The sequence below is a fragment of the Mercenaria mercenaria genome, chromosome 15, assembly GCF_021730395.1.
Source record: "Mercenaria mercenaria strain notata chromosome 15, MADL_Memer_1, whole genome shotgun sequence".
Classification (NCBI taxonomy): Eukaryota; Metazoa; Mollusca; class Bivalvia; order Venerida; family Veneridae; genus Mercenaria; species Mercenaria mercenaria.
Window position 1 is genome coordinate 46,579,500 of NC_069375.1, and position 19,902 is coordinate 46,599,401.

General features: G+C 35.4%; 1 protein-coding gene and 1 long non-coding RNA gene across 2 annotated transcripts in view; both read right to left on the reverse strand.

Moving 5' to 3' along the window:
• LOC123552618 (cyclic AMP-dependent transcription factor ATF-6 alpha-like) overlaps positions 1-19,902 on the reverse strand; it is a 69,518-nt gene that overhangs the window by 33,007 nt on the left and 16,609 nt on the right. The window lies entirely within an intron of this gene.
• On the reverse strand, positions 2,420-6,533 carry LOC123552642 (uncharacterized). Its single transcript, XR_006686649.2, has 4 exons — positions 6,394-6,533; positions 5,660-5,728; positions 4,296-4,328; positions 2,420-3,241 (listed from the first exon to the last, which is right to left on the reverse strand). It is a non-coding gene; the product is annotated as an uncharacterized LOC123552642 (long non-coding RNA).

Sequence of the window (19,902 nt, forward strand, 5' to 3'; positions counted from 1 at the left end):
ATCCTTACAGAAGTTGCCTTCAAGGATTATTTAAAGGGTTATTCATAGTGTTCCAGTTTACTAATCTTCAGAAAATGTTATTTTGTTACTGCGCTGTAGTGTATCAGGCTATGTATCCATGTTCCCGACCATGTTTTAAAATGTACAAACAGCCATATATGGTCAGCAGTACTGTTGAGAAGAAAGATGTAACATATTTATAAATCCTGCAGACAAAGGTGGAGGAGGATGTAGAGTTCAGACCCTTGGTCTTGGACAAAATGGGTACATTTGCATAAAAAGTACATTGAGTTTCTGGGGGGTAACTTCTTCCAACTGCATGGACTCTGCATACACATGTAGATGTGATGTTTTGACAAAGTCCAAGATCACATACTGGTAACTAAAATGCCTAGACCCCTGTGCCCCTCTCTCCCATTCAAAGAGAAACCATGTTACACCAACATCTCATAGTCATTGTACACCTCTATACTTCATGGTGATTACATTTTATTAGAGTACCTTTATTAGAGTACCTTTAAAACAAAGGAAGATCAAACCTTTTGTTGAGTCAGTTAAGTCTGTAGTCTTAAATGCGACACCGACACAATTCAGGTCATATAGTCACTTTCAAGCTTTGATGATGTAGGAAGACCTCAGGTGCCCCTCTCTGCATTATTTCGTCCTGGAGGGGCATATAGGTAGAACCACCAACCTTCCCTAAGCCAGCCAGATAGCCTCCTCAAGTGAAGAATTCAACACCCCTAGTGAGGCTCAAACCCACATCAGTTAGGGTCTATTTAAAATTGATTACCTTGGCCACGGTAGCCTCTTCAGTCAGGCAGTTAAGGCATTACCAAGTTATAATATTCCCTTAAAGTTGACCATTATTTTTAATATTTCTCAGACAGCTCAATTGACGACTTTTTAATCAGTTTCAATAACAGCTTTCTGTTGAAAGAGGTTACTGCACAATAGCTGTAGAGATTTGAACCTGCCCGCTTAGCTCAACTTAAGGTGCAGATCTAATAATTACTGGGGTCAGAAGTTCAGTTTCCAGACAAGGCATAATGTTCTCCATGACAGTTTGAGCCGCACCATGAGAAAACCAGCATAGTGCGTTTGCGACCAGCATGGATCCAGCCCAGCCTGCGTATCTGCGCAGTCTGGTCAGGATCCATGCTGTTCGCTTTCAAAGCCTATTGCAATTAGAGAAACCGTTAGCGAACAGCATGGATCCTGACCAGACTGCGTGTATGTGCAGGCTGGTCTGAATCCATGCTGGTTGCAAACGCACTATGTTGGTTTTTTCTTGGCGTGGTTCATTTGATAACAAGACTGTGTCAGGAGTCATTTCATCCTCTGAATGATGTGGAGAAGTTGGCAGTTACTTGTGAAGAATATAGGGTTAGTACTTGTACTGAATCCAGGAGGGCTGTCATTGATTGGGTCTTAAGCATATCGATGATACCGATATATCAGAAGACAAATATCGACGATACATCGATTATTTAGTTAGATTAACAGTCTATTTGTTCATATGCATACTATATACCTTCCTCTAAATGCTATTTTTAGTTTAATTGCCTACTTTTCATATTACTGTTTGATTGTGTTGTATTTGTAATTATGAAATAAAAGAAACAAATAAAAATTAATAACATCTTTAATTTTTATTTTGCCTTCACTCCTCTTTTGCATTTAGCCAAATTTACAACTTTTGTGAACTAAAGTTGTTTTTGAGGGTCTGAGTGTTTATCTGGATAATTTTTTCTCTCTGTAAAATATCGATTTTTGAAAATGGAAATCAAAAAAAAAAAAATATCGTTGATACATCGATATCGTTTCTATCAATGACAGCCCTAGAATCACGGGACACTCGTAAGGTTAACTGCCTGCTGTTACACAGCTGGTGATAAGATCAAAATGGAGCATAAATGTGAATAACATATTTTTTCAGGTTTGGTTCTAGCATTTCAAAGTTAAATACCCTTGAAGACGGTATGCTTAGTCATTCTTCTTGGACTTCAGTTGGGAAGAACTCTTCAGTGAATATTTGTTAACTAAGCGCTTAATAGATTGTGTTGAATTATGGCAATCTGCCATATTTATGAATGTGCACATTCAGTTCACATGTAGACACCTTCGTACAGAAAGGCATGACGCATTCCTAAGGAGGCGAAGACTTAGGTTCGATTCCTAGCTACTCCCAATGTGGCGTGTCTATAGACAAGGCCTCGGTCGTCCCAGCTGTAAATGGGCGCTTGAAAATTGCTGGGGGTGTACTGTAATTGGTTTTAACTGTACTTTAAATAGGCTCACTCAAAAGCTCTGGAGTTTAAGTTCACTGTTTCGCAAAGTGATGGTAAAAAAATTTACCTTCAAGTGGTCAGTAAAAGTACAATTTTGAACTTTGTGTGTGGAAAACAATCAACTCATATTTTACAACAATTATGTTTAATACAGAATTATTGCAGTTTATTACATACAATTATATATATTTAAGTAATTTACATTCAGAGCCCTACAAAACAATACATAGCCAAATGAGTATTTAAAAATGATATAAAAGTGATTGAAAAAGAAAAGGATGTATTTTTCTTCCGTTGCATAATGCAAAAAAAACGACATGGATTCTATAAAAGTTAAGTCTTAAAATTGTTAAAAGGAAAACTTGCATGAAAATGAATGAATAAAAATGTGTATGAAAGGAAAATGATAAAAATCGAAAAATATATAACCGGTATAAAACTTTGTTAAAATATTTTTTGTTATGGATGGTTTTATGTAACAGAAAATTAATTTTATGTCAAATGCCTATAGAGAAGAAAGTCATGTCTAAACAACTATACTAGTGAAAACACACAAAATTTTCCCTGATAAATAGATATTAAAGTCCACATAACAGTTGCCATGGCTACAGTAAAATTTTCTTTTTGCAGTCCATCTTCAAAGAATTCACATTTTCACATTTTTGTTCACGATTCCCCTCCATTGGAGAGATGAGATTCTTGCAAAGATAATTTATGTAAAAATAGTTTTCTATAAACTTAGGAACTCTTCAGTTTTGGAAAACAAATAATGTCTATTTTTCTGTGTTGAGAACCAAGAAAATGTAGTTTTTTTGTGCAATGTGGATATATCTACATAACTGGAGACTACATGGTGATGAATGTGGGACATTTAACTTATTTTGCCTTCTTTCCGGCACGTTTCACTTTCTTCGCTCCACCTGCCTTCTTCCCTGCTTTCTTTACAGAACCTGAAAGAATATGGAGACCTAGCTTGAAACAAGCATTTTTTCATATTTAATTAGCATTTACATAGTTTAAATCAATGATCGCATTGCTACTACAACAAAGTTACAGAACCGTGGAACAATGAACTAAAGGTAATCAGACATTTCACTTTTCATATTTTATTGTCCTATTCAAGAACAGAACACTATTAAAAGCTATAATTAATTGCTAAGTACAAAATTTTATAATTACTCCCCTTCAATATGAAGTTTTTTTTGTAAATGTGTACGGTATTCATTAGATTCCAAAATGATATCTAGTTTTACATATTTGCTTGATAGGTAACGAGATGCATCAGCAACCTGAACCAAAAGGCAAGTTTTAAATCTGGGTGTAGCTTCAAAATTCATTAATTTCCAATCTATGACCAACCAATATAGACCAAGGGAGGTAATAATAATTTTGCAAATTTTCATTCTTGACCATTTTCAGTTAAAAACATACTTGTCCGGTTGTTACTTGGCAAAAAGCTGATCAACCACCTTTAAAGTTTAAAGATTATGCTTTCAAAATAATCTTTGTGTTATGTTGTAAAACAGTAACTGAAACTTGTACCAAAGAATTCACAGAAAAGGTGTTTATATAGAATTACAGATTTACCAATCATGACTTCAGTAGTATTAGAAAAGTGCTAAATACAGTCCAGCCTGGTTTTAAAAGCACCTGTGAACAGAGAACTTTACAACTATTTGTTTCATTTTCGTACTATGCGCATTTGTGAACAAACCCCATAGTTTAGCTCTCTGAAGAGTGGTATTTTTATGCAGGTTTTACTGTGTTTAAATTTAGGTAGTGGACCAGTCATGACTTAAGTCAAGTTCCATATGATTCTGCATTTTGGCATTCTTCGGACGCAAATGTGGCTCAACACACGCAGGGCTTTAAGTAAAAGCGTAGAGAATGCCAAAATAGTATATAGATTGAGAATACATAATCTGTCGACTGTCATTACGGGTCCACTGCCTTAATAAAAATAGTTTTGCTTCTAAGAAAAATGAGTACAAGTCCGATAATTACCCTTTGGTCTGCCGCGCCCCTTGGTAGATTTTGCTGAAATAGAAAACAGAGAAATCATATAACAAAAAATGCTGCATTTAGGACCAATTTTGTAACTTTTTCCATAAAATCCACACTAGCCAAATTCATTTCATACTTTTCAAGCACCTGAAATAAAAAAAGGTCTGGTCCCCCATCATTCTCAGATCTGAGTTCTGTATTGTGCTTCATGGTATCATTTGAAATATGTGGTGTTGTTTTTTTTAAGTTATTGTTATGTAATATAAAACCAAATAGATATGGAATGCTTTCTTTAGTTTTATTGCAAGTTCAATTATTCAGTGAAGAAAAGCCATTAAAATCAACATTCCTTTAAATTCATTATAAGTTTTTGATAAATTAAGAATGTGTCACTATTTTAAAACAGACCATCTTATTATGAGTACTGCAATGTTTGTGATTAAAATGTGATCTACCCTCCCTATTGCCATGCCAATGTATCAATCCTGTTCCTCAAGATAGTGTCCTAAACTACTTACTACAGACATTTCCTAAACTACATATAGCAGGTGCACTGGACTTTTCACTATAGACAACACTTGACAGTGTACCAAGAACTTGGTAAAGAAAACTACTCACTATATAGACAGTGTCCCAAAGTACTCACTGTAAACAGTGTCCCAAAGTACTCACTGTAGACACTGTCCAAAAGTACTCACTGTAGACAGTGTCCTTAAATACTCTCTGTAGACAGTGTCATGAGCTACACACTGTAGATCGTGTCCTAAGCTACTCACTAAACGCATTGTTTTAACTACTCAGGCTGCCACAACTCATTAAAGTGTCCTGACCTCACCTAGTCACTATAAACAGTGTCCTACATCTAAACTACACAGTGAAGACAAAGTGTCCTGACCTCACCTAGTCACTATAGACAGTGTCGTACATCTAAACTACACACTGAAGACAAAGTGTCACTTCACCTAGTTACTATAGACAGTGTCCTACATCTAAACTAACACTGAAGACAGTGTCCAAAGCAACACAAACTTCTCAGTGTCCTGAACTCTTCTTCACAGATACTACTACAGGCAGTGTACTACAAGCTGTGTCTGAACATACTGCACGCTATTAAAATGTCCTGAACCACTCTATAAGAAGCACCCTGTACCACTCGCTATAGATATTACTATGACAGTGTGCTAAGCTAAGGAAAACCACTCTTACCAGATGCTCGCTGCTGATAAAATGCTGTCGGAGCATTAGAGGCCACAGTTAAATCTAGTGTCAGTAAGTACCAGGATGCATGTTTTTAAATACCTTTATTTGAATATTGAGAAAATAACACAGGGCCAAGTATAGACAAATAGGAAAATCAAACTTACGTTTGTCAGCTTTTTTGGCTGGAGTCTTCTTGGGGCTTGCCTTTTTTGTAGCTGCCATTTTGTCTGAAACTAAAAGCGTAAAAGAATATTTTTCAGTGGTTGAAAATTAATAAATAAAAGACGATTCCCTTTAATCGTCATGTTTGGAGTTACGTTAGGTATTTGGCCTACAGCTTTCTTTGTTAATTTCATTTTTTTTTAATCCGGAGTTTATTGATAAAATTTCAAGTCGAACAAAAAATACAGTTGACACGATCCTTCGTCGGTTATTCAATGCCGAAAAATGCGTTTAAATGTGCGAATTTATGCCTAAAATTGAAAGACACGTTTACAGGTTTTTACAACTACGCATGAAAACATATCTGATTTAGTAATCAATTTTGATCGCAGAAAATAATTTTTATTTCAATTTTCGCACAATTTTTTCCAATTGCATATGATATAAAATTGTAAAGTGATCATTACTTGCTATAATCCGAGTAATAATTAAGCCCAGACAACCCAGATTAGGCTGCAAAAAATTCCTATCTTAAGTGGTTGAACAACACAAAACAACAAAAATGGCGGACAATTTTGCTTAAGCTAAATGATATAACACACCCAGGTCTTAAGCGTACTTCGCAAGCGGCTATTTTAATAATCTTGTATTAAACACATTGAGAAAAGTTGAAAATATTATTCATTTAAATATTATTGAACAATATACATGCATGTTTAAATAAAATATATGTTACCAGATGCGCAATTAAATCTTGTAGATTTCCTTCCAGATCAAACGCTCCGCAAAGTGACGCTAACTTCTAAGGCGGCCGACAAACAAAGCGCGGTCGGTTTTAGCGGAAGCCAATCAACATACTTCTTTCAATTTGCGCTAGACAGTTATCCAATCAAATTATAGGACTCATTTCGTGAGAAACGCGGTGACCTGAGTAACCCGCTAACTGAAGCATTTTCATTGGATATACATAAATTAGTAGCCAAAAATAGCGATATTTGTTTGTGTATACATGCGGATACATGCAAACGTAAACAAAACTGACCTTAATAGTAACGCTTATAGTAAAACGCGCGAATTTACCGTAAACCCTTTAGTATTATAACTCTTAACTTTTATTTTATTTTTTAAATCAAATTGATCACTAAATTACCGAAACAACATGCTTATTTTGGTTTTATCATGCATCGATCGTTTGATATTGTATGTCTATCTCCACAAACTGCTCATGTATAATTTGGTTTTATTAACTTATCAACAGGAAGGTCTAATATCAGTTGTTCCAGCTATCAACTAGTAACCGCCAATATCACAAGAACAAGTGAAAGTGCAAGCTTTATATTCATGCACAATAATATTATTTGGAAAGAAAACAACAGATTTTGTCAACCACTGATATTTGAATATAAAATATCTGGATTATCAAATCATTGTGTTTTATCTGTAGTATAACAATCAATATGAATACTAATTTATTATAAATAATCAGTGATGTATATATGTTCTGTTTGTATATATATTTTAGATTAACTCAAAGAAGTATAAAATACATTTTTTTAACTCTTTGATTAATTCAAGTACGCATGTCGAGTCAAAACTGATTTTTTTTTTTTTTTGGTCAATACAACAAAGATCAATATTAATAGCGTATCGATCAATACCGAATAGTTGATATTTGATGCAGAGTCCGATAGCCATGGCACATCCGAGTTTGACCACCATAAGATCTGATCTTGTTTAACCCCGTTAATAGTGAAATATTTACCTTAATACATTTTAATTTGTTTATAAAATATTCCATATAGTGATCTATCATAATTGCCTCCTTTTTACAAGACCTCGGTTTTCGGAATATTATATAGAGCTGTCGCGTAGTCAGTGTGAAATGTGAAAATTACAGCTGAGTCTCGTTTGGAAGTTCGGGCTTTACCTGAATGCGTTGCCTATTAGAATAAAGTCTTTATTATTATTATTATTATTATTTAATGTTGACACAAACGCAGTCACAGCCATATTTTGCGGGTGACTTGGAGCATATCTATATTAAAGCGATGACCATAAGAAAATCAGGGGCGAAGCTGGCAGAATAGGAAGTTAATATTTATGTATTCTGTTTCCAACATTAAACTTAATATGATATCAACAGTCCGGTTTCGGGTACAATGACAATAAATATATATTCTAAAATCGAGAAAGACATTTCCCTCGCTTCGCTGTCAACGAATATTCCAGTATTTAAAGTATGCTATTGTCTCCTAGTCCAGGTCGGTTTGCAATAAACTGTTATAATCTGGATCGGTTAAAATTAAGAAATCCTTGAATTTTCAACAAACATTCACTTCCCTCCTTGTTCTATATCCTACACATTCAGTATGAAAGAAAGTATTGTCGTAGTTTGGCTTGACTTTAATTCCATCAAGAATATCTTAAATATTTCAGTCACATATGTATTGCTCCGCTCGCAGTAATTATTCAAAATTAATAGTTGTTATATACTATAGTATGCGTTGAACATTAAACATGTTGATTTTTTTATACTTAAAATGGTATGACAAAATCTACCTTTGTTCCCAGCAGTCTACACATGCCTTTCATTAATCTATATACTGAGCAAGACCCTTGAAGAATGTATCTTTTTATTTTAAAGGTAAGCTAAATAGAATTTTAAACATCGTTTTATTGACCTGAATGCCTAGAACAACTTTCACTTTTGCGAAAATCTTGTGCTTGGATGTGCACGTGCAAATCGTGCTTTTGTCATTTGTATTCTGAGAATTTGGTTGAATTCAATTTTGGTTGTGTATCTCAAGAAGCCTGGCGTTTTGTGTAAACAAAAGCTAGATGGCAGAGCGTGTGCTATAGGAATGCTGGAAGCAGGAATGTCACGACGTCGGGTAAGCATTGTGATTCCTGTTACAATTGTCAATATTCTTGAAAGAAAGTTCCCTTATATCATTACACAAGAATACAATTATTCAGAAGTGACATTCAGTACGTTTTCTGGTTTATTCCAGGTAGCCGGGATCATAGAGAGGCGTGTGTCAACCATTCCTGCTTCCCACATTTGCACAAACTCCTATAATTTCTCTGAATGGTCGACCCCTAATTGTTGAATCTGAACAAAACTATAGCGCATTCGTTGCCGAGTGATTAAGACCGCTGACTGAATCATTTACCCCTAACCGATGCGGGTTCGAGCCTTGCCATGGGCGTCGAATTCTTCGTGTCCATGAAAAGTATGGCCTCTAGAGAGGTCACAAGGTTTTTTATTATTTGACCTACTGACCTAGTTTTTTAAGACACGTGACCCACTTTCAAACTTGACCTAGATATCATCAAGATGAACATTCTGACCAATTTTTATGGAGATCCATTCACAAGTATGGCCTCTAGAGAGGTCACAAGGTTTTCCTATTTTTAGACCTACTGACCTAGTTTTTGACCGCACGTGACCCAGTTTTAAACTCGACCTAGATGTCATCAATATGAACATTCAGACCAACTTTCATACAGATCCCATGAAAAATATGGCCTTAAGAGAGGTCACAACGTTTTTCTATTATTTGACCTAGTGACCTAGTTTTTGATGGCACGCGACCCACTTTCGAACTTGACCTAGATATCATCAAGGTGAACATTCTGACCAATTTTCATGAAGATCTCATGAAATATATGGCCTCTAGAGAGGTCACAAGGTTTTTCTATTTTTAGACCTACTGACCTAGTTTTTGACCGCACGTGACCCAGTTTTAAAATCAACCTAGATATCATCAAGATGAACATTCAGACAAACTTTCATACAGATCCCATGAAAAATATGGCCTTTAGAGAGGTCACAAGGTTTTTCTATTATTTGACCTACTGACCTAGTTTTTGACGGGACGTGACCCAGTTTCGAACTTGACCTAGATATCATCAAGGTGAAGATTCTGACCAATTTTCATGAAGATCTTGTGAAATGTATGGCCTCTAGAGAGGTCACAAGGTTTTTCTATTTTTAGATCTACTGACCTAGTTTTTGACGGCACGTGACCCAGTTTCGAACTTGACCTAGATATCATCAAGGTGAACATTCTGACCAATTTTCTTGAAGATCTAGTGAAATATATGGCCTCTAGAGAGGTCACAAGGTTTTTCTATTTTTAGACATACTGACCTAGTTTTTGAGGCACGTGACCCAGTTTCGAACTTGACCTAGATATCATCAAGATAAACATTCTGACCAATTTTCATAAAGATCCCATGAAAAATGTGACCTCTACAGTGGTCACAAGCAAAAGTTTAGGGGCGCACGCACGCACGGACGGACGGACGGACGACCGACACCGCGCGATCACAAAAGCTCACCTTGTCACTTTGTGACAGGTGAGCTAAAAACAAGAGATCACAGAGTGATCTTGGCGCCCACGAATGTGCCATTTTTGTATGTTCCAAATTTCAAGACTTATTGACTAGCTCAAGGTTAAAGTTCATTTCCGTACACAACACTGTACATGTGGTCTAAATTCGAAAGCTGTAGCTTGAGAAATGTGGAAGTAGGTCACTAGATCAATTTCAAGGACAAAGTTCTTTGTACACAAAACTATGCATGTGCATCAAGTTTGAAGGCTGTAGTTTGAGAAATTTGAAAGTAGGTCACTAGGTCAATCTTAAGGTCAAAGTTTATTTTGGTACACAAAACTCTGCAAGTGGTCCAAATTTGAAGGCTGTAGCTTGAGAAATGTGGAAGTAGGTCACTAGGTCAAAATCAAGGTCAAATTTCACTTCAGAACACAAATCTATGCATGTGGTCCAAATTTGAAGCCTGTACCTTCAAAAATGTGAAAGTAGGTCACTAGGTCAATGTCAAGGTCAAAGTTTGTTTCGGTACACAACACTGTACATACATGTGGTCTAATTCGAAAGCTGTAGCTTGAGAAAAGTGAAAGCAGGTCACTAGATCAATTTCAAGGACAAAGTTCTTTGTACACAAAACTATGCATGTGCATCAAGTTTGAAGGCTGTAGTTTGAGAAATTTGAAAGTAGGTCACTAGGTCAATCTTAAGGCCAAAGTTCATTTCGGTACACAAAACTATGCAAGTGGTCCAAATTTGAAGCCTGTACCTTCAAAAATGTGAAAGTAGGTCACTAGGTCAAAATCAAGGTCAAAGTTTGTTTCGGTACACAAAACCATGCATGTGGTCCAAATTTGAAGGCTGTAGCTTGAGAAATGTGAAAGTAGGTCACTAGGTCAAAATCAAGGTCAAATTTTATTTCGGAATACAGAACTATGCATGTGGTTCAAATTTGAAGCCTGTACCTTCAAAAATGTAAAAGTAGGTCATTATGTCAATGTAAAGGTTAAGTTTGTTTCGGTACATAAAACCATGCATGTGGTCCAAATTTGAAGGCTGTAGCTTGAGAAATGTGAAAGTAGGTCACTGGGTCAAAATCAAGGTCAAATTTCATTTCGGAACACGAAACTATGCATGTGGTCCAAATTTGAAGCCTGTAACTTCAAAAATGTGAAAGTAGGTCACTAGGTCAATGTCAAGGTCAAAGTTTTTTTCAGTGCACAAAACTATGCATGTGGTCCAAATTTGAAGGTTGTAGCTACAGAAATGTGAAAGTAGGTCACTAGGTCAAAATCAAGGTCAACTCATGTAAGGTTCATCTTGCCACTCAAAACCATACATGTGGTCAAAATTTGAATGTTGTAGGTTATTGACAAGAAGTTTTTAAAAGCTTTTCCCTATATAAGTCTATATGAACCATGTGACCCCCAGGGCGGGGCCATATTTGACCCTAGGAGGATAATTTTAACAAACTTGGTAGAGAACCACTAGATGATGCTACATTACAAATATCAAAGCCCTAGGCTTTGTGGTTTGGACAAGAAGATTTTCAAAGTTTTCCCTATATAAGTCTATGTAAACCATGTGACCCCCGGGGCGGGGCCATATTTGACCCTAGGGGGATAATTTGAACAATCTTAGTAGAAGACTACTAGATGATGTCACATACAAAATATCAAAGCCCTAGGCCCTGTGGTTTTGGACAAGAGGTTTTTCAAAGTTTTTCCCTATATAAGTCTATATAAACCATGTGACCCCTGGGGAGGGGCCATATTAAACCCCAGGGAAATAATTTGAATGATCTTGGTAGAGGACCACTAGATGATGCTTCATACCAAATATCAAAGCCCTAGGCTCTGTGGTTTTGGACAAGAAGATTTTCAAAGTTTTTCCCTATATAAATCTATGTAAATTATAGAAATAAACAAAGGGCCATAACTTACTAAACAAGAGCTGTCCGTAAGACAGCCAAGCTCGACTATTCGAAATATTGACCCAGAAGCAGGAAAATATTACCCAAAAAAGTTAAATATCAAAAGAGTTTTAAGTTCAAACGTGGGAATAATTTGACCAAAATGCATATCAGTTATGGGACTTGCCGCTATCAACTAGTTTTATAACCCCGAAGGCACATGAGAAGTTTCAATTCAATATCTGCATTAGTTTTGGAGATAGAAACTTGCATGTAAAACTTTAACCAGAATTTTCAAAGTCCAAAAGTGGGCATAATTTGCCCAAAATACATGCCAGAGTTATGGGACTTGATCCAGTGAGGTTAGTAATTGATCTAGAAAAAGAAAAAATAAGTTTCAAATCTATATGCCTTTTAGTAATAGCTGTATGTGCTTGCACGCAAAACTTTAACCAGAATTTGCTAAGTCCAAAAGGGGGCATAATTAGGCCAAAATGAAGGTCAGAGTTATGGGACTTGATCCTATCAACTAGTTTTATAACCCCGAAGACACATGTGAAGTTTCAAATCAATATCTGCATTAGTTTTGGAGATAATAACTTGCATGTAAAACTTTAACCAAAATTTTCTAAGTCTAAAAGGGGGCATAATTTGCTCAAAAAACATGTCAGATTTATGGGACTTGACCCAGTGAGGTTGGTAATTGATCTAGAAAAAGAAAAAAGAAATTTTAAATCTATATGCCTTTGAGAAGTAGTTGTATGTACTTGCAGGCAAAACTTTAACCAGAATTTTCTAAGTCCAAAAGGGGGCATAATTTGGCCAATATGAAAGTCAGAGCTATGGGACTTGCTGCTATCAACTAGTTTTATAACCCCGAAGACACATGTGAAGTTTCAAATCAATATCTGCATTAGTTTTGGAGATAGTAACTTAAATGTAAAACTTTAACCAGAATTTTCTAAGTCTAAAAGGGGGCATAATTTGCTCAAAATACATGTCAGAGTTATGGGTCTTGACCCAGTGAGGTTGGTAATTGATCTAGAAAAAGAAAAAATAAGTTTCAAATCTATATGCCTTTTAGAAATAGTTGTATGTACTTGCACGCAAAACTTTAACCAGAATTTTCTAAGTCCAAAAGGGGGCATAATTTGGCCAAAATGAATCTCAGAGTTATGGGAGTTGCTGCTATCAACTAGTTTTATAACCCCGAAGACACATGTGAAGTTTCAAATCAATATCTGCATTAGTTTTGGAGATAGTACAGGGCTTTTCATCAGGAAATTGGGAAGAGGCCTTGGCCTTTCAAATTGGGAAATTTATGCGCGATAATTGTCTGTTTTGGGAAAAATTATCCATCGGAAGTAAACATCAAAAGAGGAAGCAAATTTATCTCCCCTGAAACATGGACTAAAATCCAGGCCATGAAACATAACATATTAGACTGGCAATGAGTCACACCTGGTTCTGTGGGCTGTTGGGCTATTGTGCGACAAAAAATTGATACCAGACAAACGCTTCCTCTGGAAATACTGAAATGTAAACAAAATCTTAACCATCTGTCGCATGATTTGGGGAAATCTTACCTTGCCTTTTGGGAAATATCTCTGCCACAGTTGGGAAAAAACAGTATATTTTTGGGTTGGGAAGAGGCCTTTTATAGGCCTCTGTTATATAAGGATGAAAAGCCCTGTAGTAACTTGCATGTAAAACTTTAACCAAAATTTTCTAAGTCCAAAAGGGGGCATAATTTGCTCAAAATACATGTCAGAGTTATGGGACTTGACCCAGAGAGGTTGGTAATTGACCTAGAAAAAGAAGAAATAAGTTTCAAAGCTATATGCCTTTCATTGATGGCTGTATGTACTTGCATCCAAAAACTTAACCAAGGTGTGACGCCAACGCCGACGCCAGGGTGAGTAGAATAGCTAGACTATTCTTTGAATAGTCGAGCTAAAAATTGTTGAACCAGTCTGATTTTCAGGGGGACACAACTAGGATACCAATACATCATTCTGACAAAGTTTGGTCAAAATCTCCCTGGTAGTTTCTGAGGAGATGCAATCACGAGAAATTGTTAACGGAAGGACGGACGGACGGAAGAACGACGGACCACGGATGCAGAGTGATTTGAATAGCCCACCATCTGATGATGGTGGGCTAACAAAAGGTACTTCACATAATTTAAGGAGGTAGGTTACCTTAATATTTGCATGTGCGCATGCCCAACCGGAAGCTAACGTGACAATTTACAGCGACATTTACGACAAACTAAATGTGTTTGTATATATCCATTCTCCTGAAAACAAATCATGAACCTGTCTCTGATCTGAGACTTCATGGTTTAGTAATGCAGAAATATTGAATAAATTGCTGCAGAAACGCTTCAAAACATTGTTGCATTTAAATGAAGTCACTGACGTCATGACGTTACGTGTCAGTTACCGCGCAAAATAAATAGCTTTTATTTTTAAAGTACGTAATTCTGTGCATTTTCTTTATTTGAACTATTCTTAAACAGCCATTATTTGCTGAGTCTTTCGCTTTGAATAATGATCAATATTTTGCTTTTTTTATATAGTTATATTGAAATGTTATGCGGAACGTAAGAAAACCCTTACAGAAGCAAGCCTCTGTGGCGTACATGCTGCGTATTTGCTGTGTATATGCCGCGAACACAGTAGTACGCCAGAGGAGTACATTTTACATACACCGCATGCTGCGTACATGCCGCGTACTATTTCGACGAGTACACAGCATGTACGCAGGAGGTCACTAGTACACTTCAAGTACGCAGCACAGACTGAAAATTTAAGGAGCACACGGCATGTACGCAGGAGGGACTTGTACAAGAAAATAGTACACTGCATGTACACCGCAGATACTTTGAAATTTGTGCAGTACACTTCATATACGCGGGAAAGACTTGTACAATTTCTTTTGGCATTTATACTTAGTTTTTTTTTTATAAGTTAAAGTCTGAAGTAAGCTTCATATACGCAGGAGGGACTTGTTCATTTTCTTTTGGTGTTTATACTTTGAATTTTTTTAGGTAAAAGTCTGAAGTACACTTCATGCAGGAAGGATTTGTACATTTTTTTTTTTTATTTTTTTTTGGAAGCAAGAACTTGATTTCCGAGTAACTTTTATCTTAATAGCATAGAATAGTTCAGATTACCGGTATTCTGAACAATGAAAATTTGCCAGACTATTTGCAATGTTCATTTGTGAAGCTTACATCTTAGTGATTTCTGAGCTGCACCTTGCATGCAGTGATAAAATAGATCTATATTCTTTTTCATTTTGAATTAAACCTGGAGCTTTCTAACTTGGATAATTGAAAAGCCTTATTTGAACTTCGTTGTATTACATTTTGTAATACATGAAATAATTACCAAGATAATGCCTCAACAGCGCCCGAATGAGAAGAATTAATAGCTCTCACTGTTATTTGAATACTCTTAAGCAAAACACCATTCTATGATGTTTTATAAAGGCTTTAATGCTCATTATGTTAACTCATTAAGGCCTCACCAAATTAAAAGGTTGTTCATCGGATTTGCCGCTCGTATATTTTCAGAATGTTTTTGGCTAATTGCGCTCGCCCCATTGGAAAAATCAATCCAAAATTTTTTGGTGCGCTACTTTTTACGGACGTAAAAGTGTATAAATGCTTATATAATTCCAGTCCTAGATTGTTCTCAGATGGATTTTAATCAAAATAAATACATACTACGCACACATCATCTATAATAAATCATAACACTTATATTTAGTTGCATTAAAGTTGTTTCCCCTTGATGCAGTTACGCCATTTTCTTCAAATGTTTACCAAATTACATGCTACAAAAATTGATTTATTTCATTGAAAAGTGGATGAAGAAAAGCATACTAATTTATTTGATAACATCAATCTACATTATTTTGGTAAGGGTAAATACTTATTGATGTATGTCACTTATCTTTTTTCTGTTTTTTTTTCTGTCCAAATGATCAGCATTTGCATACGAAAGTTGGTGGGGTAAGGAATTTACATTATCACAGCAGTTTCGCCACAAGAGTACACAGCATATATGCAGCAGGAGTACACAGCATGTACGCCGCAGGACTTGGGCCAGGAGTACACAGCATGTACGCCGCAGGGGTAGTACACCGCAGGCTCATTTGCATGTGAAAAGTGTATGTGCCGCGTACATGCTGCATACTATTTCCCTCATACTAAATTCCTCCAGCGTACATCCTGTGTACTATGTAGTCCACAGCATGTACGCAGCAAGTAGTACGCGGCAGAGCTCATTTACATGTCAAAAGTGTACTACAAACGTACTATCGGTGTATGTGCGGTGTATATCCTGCGTACTATTGATTTCAGTACACATCATGTACGCATCATATACGCTGTATGTACACAGCAAGAGTACGCAGCAGGCCTTTTTCTTCTGTAAGGGAATGGATGATGGTAACTAATGTTACTGGGAATATAGTTGGGTGAAAGGTTACTTATTACGGCCATTTTCACATAGAAATTGCGCAGTTTTATTTGTACTACCTGTTTTTCAGTTTCCGTTGATAATTTGTTACTTATATACTAAAACTAAGGTCTACAATTGTTTAAATTTCAGTAGAAAATTGTGGTTTCTTGAATTAAATTGATGTTACCATGGAAACGAAGCCAGTGACCTATATATTTAAATGTAAAATTCAAAAGCGTTGACACTAGTCTATTAAATGAACATAGCTTCGTCTTTTTATTTTCATTTTAACAATATCCATGAGAATAATAGCAGCATGCAGAACGATTTTTCCATAAAAAATGTCAGACGAGGGGTACTGCTGTAAATATTTTAAGCAGAGAAATTTGTTTAGATAAATGCAAATAACACGAAAATATTGCTTACGTTAGAAATAAGATGTTTTAAAACTACATTAACAAGGAATATGATTTTATTTGATATTTTTATAAGAAATTACGATAAAAAAGCAACATATAAGCTATTTCAAACATCTCTGTTGCCATGGTCACTTTAAACTTTAAGAAAAATAGGGTACCATGTAAAGTGCTTGGTATTTTGCTAATAATATTACCCAATTATTCCCTGTTGGTCATAATAACAGAATGGCATAGTGCCACTGAAGCTGTCGAAAAGACCCGTTTTCATACATAATTGTTTAAAAATGTGAGAAAATGCGTTACCATGGAAACACGAGCCCCGCGACATATACATTTTAAGCTCATATTAGAAAGCTAACGCGCATACTAGTAAAATGATCAATTATGAGGTTTTCTACGGATAACAATGAAACCAAAATACACTGAAAGTGTTAGATATCCGTATTTTCCTTCTTCTTTCAATATAAAATATCTTTGGAGGGTCATGTACTTCAAACCTTGATAAAAATTGTACTTGAAGGGACAGAGCTAAACGAAATTGAGATTATAGCAGTTAAAACATTAAATTACACAAAATACAAAAAATTGCTGGGGTTCAACTAATTTGAATTTACCCTGGTAACAAGGTATCCATCCTCCTTAAGTAAATATCACAAATCCAAGAAAAAATTGTTGTTTCTTTTTGTTGTTTTAAAAATATCTCAGAAAGATGTAAACTTACAGCCAAACATATTGATGCCAAATACTTTCGTTTCTGTTTATTGTCTTTCCTCAGATTGGATATACACTGCTGGCCCTCCATCTTCTGGATCTCACAACTTTCATAAAAAGCATTAGCATCTCTTTCTAATAATGAAATAAATCAAACCTAAAACTTAAATGATATAATTTTTATAGTGTAATATTACAGGGATTTTCTATGAATAGATCAATTTTATTATGAAATAGTTTGGAACTACATTTTTAGTTAGTTTACCGGTATTATATTAAGAAAATATTGCTGGATAGTTTTATCAAACAAACACTTTCTACAAAAGATAACAATAAGATCATACTGTGCAAATATGAGAAATCTCCAAGTAAAATAAGACTTAAGACTCAAAAATTAGTTTCAAGTTCAATATTTGAACCAATTATATCTCTCTTTTACTTATAAATTTAATGAAGGTAACATTTAATTTCTAAGATGTGTCTTTCTCATGTTTAATAACATTAATATACAGCTGAAACTCTGTTTCTCGAATTCCAAGGGTCCTCAAGCGGATTACTTCGAGATTTATAACTGAAATTAAAACCACAAAAATAAATTATTTTTTCAGTGTGTTTAATTATCATTAATCTAATCTACACTCATACACGTACCTTTAAGATGAAGCTTTCCCCTGGTTTCATCCACCATCTCCGCCAGGGTCCATGCTTTATTGGCTACACTTTTGGGGTCAGTCTTTGAATGAACTCCGGGCATTTTGTTATAGACAAGGGCAGAAAACCCTAAAACAGGATAAAAATAATGATTTTCCACTTGCAAAAATCAATTTAATTAAAGGATGTGAAAAAAAAACCATCAGGTTTCTCTTACTGATTTATTAAGACTTACAAGAACTTAACTATTTCAAACCTTCAAATAGTTAATTTCATAAATACCATATCTTAATTATGTACAAAAAGTAGTTGGGGCCATTTATAGGCCCCAGGTTACAGACTTTCAAATCATGCAATCATCGGTTTTCCTATAATGAACTTCTCATCAGAAATTGTATTCCCCTTTGTGAAAGTACCCAATAATTTCTTGCCCCACTTACCAAAATTATTGGTCCAGTCCAATTCCCCTTTTGGTAAAACCCCTTATGGTCATAATTCTGATATATCAAAAAATAACACGATTTTTAGATATCAAAAATTCATTTCCTGATATCAAAAAATGGATTTTCTGATATCAAGAAATGATTTTCTGATATATGTCAAGAAATAGAATTCTTGATATCAAGAAATGATTTTTTTAGAATAAATAAATGCCTATAAAATAGTAAAACGATGCCCCATAGCTATAACCCTACTACAGTATTGGTTAATGCATGGGCAGAATAGTCCAAGTAGTAGGATGATCATGTTTCTGGATAACTTCTGATTTTCCCCGTCTCCGTCACAGTTAAGTGGGATGACAACTATAAAATATAAATTTATCAGATCAAAAAATAAGTCATCCCGATAAGGCATAAAACAAAAAATTGTTCGTTTCCGGTATCCCGAGCTACCCTAAATTTTTGGCCCGACCCTATGAATGTTTTTATGGCTTTGGAAAATATTTTTTTCAACTTTTTGACAAAAAGTTGCAAAACAGTGGCAGTGCACTTTTTATGCTTTAAACTAGACAAGCTTACTGTCACTGAGTGGCTGTTTTTTAATTTCTGACTTTTGCAGCCACCGCAGTTTTACCGTCACAAATATAAAACAAACTGTATACGTCGGATTAGTTCGACTATGCTTTAAACATGCTCAGTGATGTAAGAAATCAACTTACTGATGCTCTAAAGGCATGATCCCATTGTTTGTATTCATTTTTTGACACAAACAAAAATTCCGAAGTCTGCCTAAATAAAAAACAAGAGGGTCATAATGACCCTGAATCGCTCACCTGAGTAATATGAGCCACATGTTTCAAATGGCAAAGTGATGCTAAAATATTAGAAAGTAGGTCAGTAGGTCAAATTCATGGTCACTGAAAGTCAGTTTTAAGATCGGTATGCAAAACTGTACACGTCTGTCATCCAAATTTCAAGGCTGTACCTTAAAAAACAAGAAAGTAGGTCAGTAGGTTAAGGTCACAGTAAGGTGACCCATAATCACTTGGGTACATCAGATAAATATAATTAAACAGTCTAGGAAATATGATCTGATAATTTTTTAAGTATTTTTTCCTATATAACTCATAGAACAAGTGACCCCCTCAGGGTGGGGCCTCTTTTTACCCAAGGAGCATAATTTGAACAATTCTGCTAGAGATCCACTAGGCAATACTACATACGAAATATCAAAAGCCTAAACCTTTAAGTTTCAGACAAGAAGATTTTTAAAGTTTTCTCCAATATAAGTCTGTGTAAAATTTAGGA